The 7,459-nt window shown below is 39.2% G+C and overlaps 1 pseudogene; it reads right to left on the reverse strand.

Annotated features, from left to right (window-relative positions):
• Nucleotides 1-1,332: 1,332 nt before the first annotated feature.
• On the reverse strand, nt 1,333-6,774 carry LOC144466485 (G2/M phase-specific E3 ubiquitin-protein ligase-like; annotated as a pseudogene).
• Nucleotides 6,775-7,459: the final 685 nt, after the last annotated feature.

A 7,459-nucleotide genomic window follows, 5' to 3' on the forward strand; every position in this document is an offset into this window, starting at 1 on the left:
GAGCCATAGACCCTGGATAAATGAGGAACTGCTAGCCCCCAGGAAGAGCTGCAGAAAACTGGAAGGCCAGTGGTGTCACTCAAGGTTTCATGTGTTTTATGAAGCGTGGAGTGACAGCCTAACCAACTATCAGTCCATAATGTCAGCTGTGAAAACCTCTTACTGTTCTAATTTGATTGCAAATAATAAGCACAATTCCAGACTGCTTTTTGACACGGTCTGTAAACTCAGCATCAGCAGGTCAACAACTCTAATTTGTCTGCACATGAATTTTTAGCATATTTTAATGGCAGGGTGGATGACATCAGAATTAAAATACCCCAGTATCTTAATGATGACTTTGTTTTTGACACATCAACCTATACAACTCAAGGTTTTTCTGTCTTTGAGCCGACATCTTTGCCCAGTCTAACAAAGGTAGTGATGGCAGCGCGGTGTACAACTTGTTCTTTAGATCCTCTGCCATCTTGGATGGTCAAGGACCTATGGTCTACCCTAGGTCATTATGTTTTGTACATTTTAAACTTATCACTTTCCTATGGTGGCCCTGGAGGTCAAAACACAACATTTCACAAAACACAATGACATTACAGAAAACACAACGACATTTCACAAAACACAACGACATTACAGAAAACACAGCGACATTTCGCAAAACACAACGACATTAGAGCAAAAACAACGACATTTCACAAAACACAACAACATTTCACAAAACACAACGACATTTCACAAAATACAATGACATTTCAGATTACGGAAAAGGTAGGGCTGGTAGGGACAACACCTCTTGTTTCTAATTGGGCAGAACCCGACAGTGTAACGTCATTTCAGATTCCTGGCAGGCAGCATTACAGCTGTACATTACACTGAAGGGAACAGCTGGGCTATAAATGGGACAGTATCTTCACAGTGAGACAGCCGTGAGCCCTCACAGAGTTGGCAGGACTTGGTATTGTGGACTCTAAAAGATATTATGTAAAGACTTTTCTTTGAGCATTGGAAAACAGTACTACACTTTTTTATTTTACATTTTTGACAAATAACTGTTATGACAGAGTTAATACATCTTGAGAAAACACTTTGAAACAGTGTTGTGTTTATTAAAGAAATTAGGTCCAAGTGAAGTTGCCTTGATACTCAATGAACTTTTATCAAAATACAAATGACATGTAAACTGGAAAAGAGGCATGAAACAAAAGACCAAACAGAGCTTTTCCTCATACAACTGATTGGAACATGTGAGTAACTTCAAGGCTAAGAAAAGTCAGGTAGTCAAAACAAAGCTAGACTTAGCTGAAGCTGTTCTACCTCCCTCTTGATTTTTACTTTTCACAGACATCCAAATCCTGGCGAGTTTTGAATATCAAAATCCATATTTGCTTTGAAATCACCATAGGTTTGCAAGAGTGGAAGTTTGATGGTGTTTGCACATATGTTAGCTGTGGGATACACAGACCCCTGTGAAAATGTGATGCATGGTTGGGGTGTCATTCCTGCGGGTGGTACTGTCTTCAGGCCTGTGATGAACTTAAACAGCTCCTCCAGCGACACAGGTCCTTGCTCTGTAAAACAAAGAACTGTCTTTAAATATATTTACATTCATGTAATAAGAGTAGATCATTTATAATCAGAATAGCATTTTACTTCACAAACCTTCACAGTCCATTAGATAGTCTGCCCAGAAGCTGAGTGTCAAGTTTTCTGCAGTCTTCCTGTTGCTCCCTGTAGGACTGAGCTGTGGTTTATAGAGTTGTTCAAGTTCTGCAGAAGTCAGCGTCTTGTCCTTATGACACAGCACTGGAGCCAGTACAGTCGGATGTTGGCAAAGGGTATCCAAAAGGTGCAGGTTGGCCAGTCCATCTTTGAATCTATTGAAGGGTACAGTCAATTGTTACAGGCAGTAAAACCTATACAATTTTCAGGTTAACAAGATTTTTAACATTACTATAAGAGGCTTTTCACTTTTTCAGGCCCTATAATATTTGAATACTATAAAAAGCAATAACATGAAGCTGTCTATGACTTATAAAGGCTGAGAAATCCCAAAATATGGAAGACTTTTTCCCATAACATTTGGATAACAATTTTCAAATCATTGACTCAACTTAATTAGTACTTAATATTAATAATGTCGAGAAGTGCAGCAGCTGTAATGAGAGTGTTTTAGTTAGGCCCCACTCAACACTCAATCCATTTAATTAAAATACCTAGTATTACCTTTCTATTACGCTGTGATTTCTGCCGATGACGTACGATGTAAGGTATTCTGCCACAATGGTGTGTTTTTCATCCAAAGAGCTGACACATCTGAAACATCCAGCAGTTTGAAGCAAGGAGCTGTGTTTCAGTAACGCATCTTGCACAGACGTCAAAGAATGTGCCGACTCAATCTTAATGGAAACAGTAACCAACAAAGAAATGCATACAACTGCTAATTATAATAGTGGATATCACTTTACTGCTGAGACAAAAAAGAAATGTAAGAAGTAATTGAATTCAGTGTTTTCAGTAATGATTACTCTTAAGCATTATGGATTTCTGCACACATCAGTCATTTGAATAAGGGGCTTTACTGTACACTTAACCAGATGTACTGCACTTCTAAGCATTTAATTAATTTAATGACCAGTGTACTTTCTTGCCATACCTCATGGAGAGCTCTCCCTATCTCATCATCTGTTACATCCTTCACCTGTGTACAGAAACCAGGCTGTCCAGCTATGTGATTGACCAGGTCCCTTGAGAGAAAATGTGGGCCTGGTCCTCAATGAACAATGGACACAGCTATCATCTTCCCTGCCATGTCATACTCATCCTCCCTTATTGCTGGGGGAATGCACATGGTGGAGATCAAATTTAATTTTGTCACAAACCTACAGTACATCACATTACAAAAACAATAAATTCTGTATCTCGAGAAATCAGAGTGTACTTAAATACTTCTATTTACAGTTGTCCCTTTATGAGGGGCACAAAAATGTTGCTTTAAAAATATGACCTGTGGAGTTTTCTTGTAGATAAAAAAAAATGAATGTTTATATTAAGTGCTACTTTAAAACTCATAAATGTGTTGAATTTGAATTAATCTAAAAACTATTTGCAAAGCTGAACATTGTTCACATCCATGTTTACTGACTTTTCTTATTTCTTGCCTTTGTTGGTGCATTGGTACATCATTGGAATAGTGTGTAACCACTGGAATAACGGTGTATCACATCTCTAAAAAAAACAATACTTCAGAGTCTTACTCCTTCCCTTGACATACAAATTCTTAGCATACTCTGTCATATGACATATGAGAAATAAGCATGATTAAATTAAATTATGCAAGCAAGGGCTGGCCTGACAACAAACCTGTAACATTGTACACCAAGTCCACCAACTCTGTGTGGGTCCTTCAAAAATGGGTCGTGACTGCAAGAGGCTCATAAGAAGTGTGAGAAACTCTCGCCTTGGTCCACCGGTGTCTATCCCCTCTTCAAAGAAGCCTGCATCATCAGTGAATCTCACAAGCAAGAGAAGGTTGAACGTCTGAAACGTCTGACAGCTCCATCCCAAACATTTGAGTGTGTTATGTTGAATCTGCTGACAGTTTTGTGGTCTATGGCACATGCTAATTCCTCAATGATCTCGGCTGCAGATATACTTGTGTGCCTGTAACGATACCAAACAGAATGGAATAAAATTAAGCATATAAAATAATTGTTCTTACAGACACTCAGGAACAATGATTTTAAACACCACATCAGTGTTTTTGTATGTTTTATTAAATTTGTCATTAAAATGTTTTTCATAGGTGTAACCTTGACCTCCGACACCACACAAAACTTCAGTTTCAAGATGACAGACAATAATAATAATAAAACTTACTCAGCTTTCTTTGCAGGGTCAGAGCTTATGGGTATAACATTGAAATCTTCACTCCCGTCCTCATCCTCAATAACAATAAGAGCATAAAGCTGGGTGTATTTGCTGCAACAAACAAAATGTAATGAAAACAATGTGCCATAACACTATTGTGTACATCTTTAATCTTGTATGGTGACAGCGACATTTAAGTGACTACCTTAAACTAAACATTACCTGTACAATGTGTTCTCTGTGGACTTCCCAGCATTCATGGTGGAAAGGGCTGCATCTGCAACACTAATCATTAATCATTAGTATAGGGTATCTGCCTTATGTAATAATAATAATAAGAATGAAGATCCATGGCTCAACTCAATACCTTGTAGCAGTGTCCTTTCTTTCAGAAGTGCCCTACATAGGGTCATCAGTGTCTGAAATGAATGAGATTAACAGTTTAGCATATATATGGAGAAAAACATCACAATATTACATGCAGTTTAAATACTGCTCTAATTGTACACCACAGTAACACATTAATCTGTCTAGTTTATCAGTGGTACTAACATTTTGATTTTTTAAAAATAAAGTTTTACATGCATTACAAGCAAGAAAACCAGCACAACTTCCCTACCTCTCCCATTGCACCCTGATCTGATGTTCCAGCAGAGCTAGATGGAAGGATGGAAAGAAAGAATGCATTAATATTTACCATGAATGACATTAACAAGATTTTGTTAATCCACTCCAATAAATTAATTTAGATTCAAGTACCCCATTCATAATTTGCTTGTTTTGTGGAAAAGAGACATGTTCCATACATTGGCTTGTTTGGGATATTATTGCCTAGCTGTGTGGGTGCATAGACTGATTTGTGTTGTGCTCAAGGAGGAATATATTGAATACTAACTTTAATGTGCTCAATTATCTTGGTTCACATGGTTATTTTGTCTCCATTTCCCCATTGCTTATCCACCCCCCCATGTGTGTGTGATTAATTTTTGTTGGTATTTAAACAAAAGTATATTGAGGTAGAGTGAGTTTACAAATTGACAGACAACGAAAAATTTACCCACAGCATTTTGAGTGCATAGGATGTACTTTGGTGATGAAAAAGCTTTAATTGTTTCCAATGTAGCCTATGTATGTGTCTCTCTATGTGTGTGTGTGTGTGTGTGTGTGTGTGTGTGTGTGTCTACAAAGTTTTGTCATTATGTGAATCCATTTAAAGCAATTACGTGCCTTGTGGTTATAAACCACCCCCACGTCCACACAACCTTTTAGGAAATTGACATGTAGGGCTCTAGTTTCCCAGCGCGGTGTAGGGTGGCGCAGGGTGGCGAACCCCGCGCAGAGCTAGTTTCAAGCAGCGCAGCCCGAGGCGCGCTCAGTTTGGTAGTTTGGCAGACCGAGGTGCACTGAGATGGGTGTGGCGGCGCAGCAGGGGGAGGTGTCGACAGATCCAGCTTGGCGCAGTGACAGTTTCGTGCCAAAAGGCTTCGACGAAGGTGTGCTAAAAGCTCGCCAGCTGAAACCAGGTCTTGCAAAATCCTCCTGGCCACACCCAGTTGGCAAAGCGCAGGTGCGCTGCACCCCCGCCTCACCCGTACTCAACATTTTTACAAAATCTTGTGGGAATCTGTAAATCCATTTGGAAGTTATGTGCCATTCTGAAGAAAGCCACTGCCATTCCCCCTTTGAGCCAACTGGCATGAACATAAACACACAAACACACAAACACACACCTACCAGTGTGTCGGCAAGGTCAACCTCTGTCACTCTTTTCACATGGACTTCCTCATCTGTGTCCGATGTATCTTGTCGTTCACCTATGGCTAAGCAGCTGGTGAGTGACATTGTGAGGGGTTTCCTATTTCAGCTTTATACTCTCTCAGAGTAAATGGCTTTAAAGTTCCAGGAATGTTATTGACTTCTGTCCTGTCTGGGTAAATGAGGACGTAGGGACCCCCCCTCCAAATCAGTATTGAAGTCAGTCATCTTCTTGACTGCCAACAGATGTAGCCCAGCTGCATTAATGTCTGGATTAACGATCAGTGGAAGAGTTTTCCCTCTGATAGGTTTCATGATGGCATTTTGAAGACACATGATTCCAATATTTGTCTGTACAAAGAAAATAAATCAGGTATATTCAACTTGGTGCATAAAACCACACAATAAGTATGTCTGTAAGTATGTACAAGACGCTATTACAGAAACTAGTTTAATAAATTATTTACATCTAACTACTTCCAAAAAGCTGTCCAAATTTAAAAGGGCATTTTTCAAAGAAATCCTGCTTAACTTGATTAGGCTAACAAATGCTTCTTTTCTATGCCTTAAAAAAACCCTTGATAAGTAACAGGAAACAGACAGCAATACAGGCACACTATTCTCTTTTCTCCCACAAGGATACATCATACAACTGACATAGTCTCAACCACAGATGATCTTCCACAAATGTAAATAACCAAGACAAACTGACATGACTGCATTCAATAACTCCTTAAACATCTTTTTGGCAATTAGCTTATCATGACCAAGATGTTTTAGAGTGAACCACATACATGATCTAATTTTCAGACACAAATTTGTCACTTTCATCATCATTTGATTGTAAAGGTGAGACATCCAAACAGTAAAAGTAATGCTCTTCACTAAAAATCTTCAACGGATAATGTTACCATCTATATTGTCCAGTTAACCATCATTTTCAGCACCTCCCCCTCACCCCACATTGCCTAAGGTTACCTGTATTTTTTTTCTGTTCTTTCTTCTTCAGACTCCTCCTCTGACAAGCGAAATTCAGCCTTTCCTCTGACTTCTTCCTCCTGTATTCGAGGAAGGTCTTCAGTGATGGCATTTTTGGGGCCGCATCCACCGCAGCTACACAAACAGAGAAAAACTAGTTTTGACAATCTAGCTGAATGTGGCCCAGGTTGTGTTTTTGTAATTCACGTTTTATGAGTGAGCCCAGACATCAATCGCGAGACAGGCCGCAGTTAAAAATTATACATAGCATGTTAACTTCAGTTAAACGTGATATTTTACCTGTTGAGCCTGCGACGTGCTCATCGTGTGTCCCCTCGGCCTCTTTAATTAATGCCAATGTCTTTCCACAAGACATGCAGAAATTTGGCAACGAGTCATACATCTTTCCACAATATGGACAGTACATGTTGTCTGCTTTCAAAGCGCATCACAGTGTCTACACTTCCACGTAGCTGACCATTCACAAAGCGTTATTTCTTGACTGGCAGCGAAACAACCGATCTCTTCAGCTTATATTTTAGCACATTTCTCTGGCTGCATCCATTGAATAAACTATGAACTGACTCGGGTTCTGTCCAATCAGAAACAAGAAGTGTTGTTCCTCCCTTTTCCGTAATCTGAAATGCCGTTGTGTTTTGTGAAATGTTGTTGTGTTTTGTGAAATGTTGTTGTGTTTTCTGTAATGTCATGTTTTGTGAAATGTTGTTGTGTTTTCTGTAATGTTATGTTTTTTGTAATGTCGTTGTGTTTTGTGAAATGTCATTGTGTTTTCTGTAATGCTGTTGTGTTTTTGTGAAATGTTGTGTTTTGACCTTCACGGCCACCGTATTTTCCACTGGCG

The sequence above is a fragment of the Epinephelus lanceolatus genome, chromosome 13 (genome assembly GCF_041903045.1).
Source record: "Epinephelus lanceolatus isolate andai-2023 chromosome 13, ASM4190304v1, whole genome shotgun sequence".
NCBI lineage: Eukaryota > Metazoa > Chordata > Actinopteri > Perciformes > Serranidae > Epinephelus > Epinephelus lanceolatus.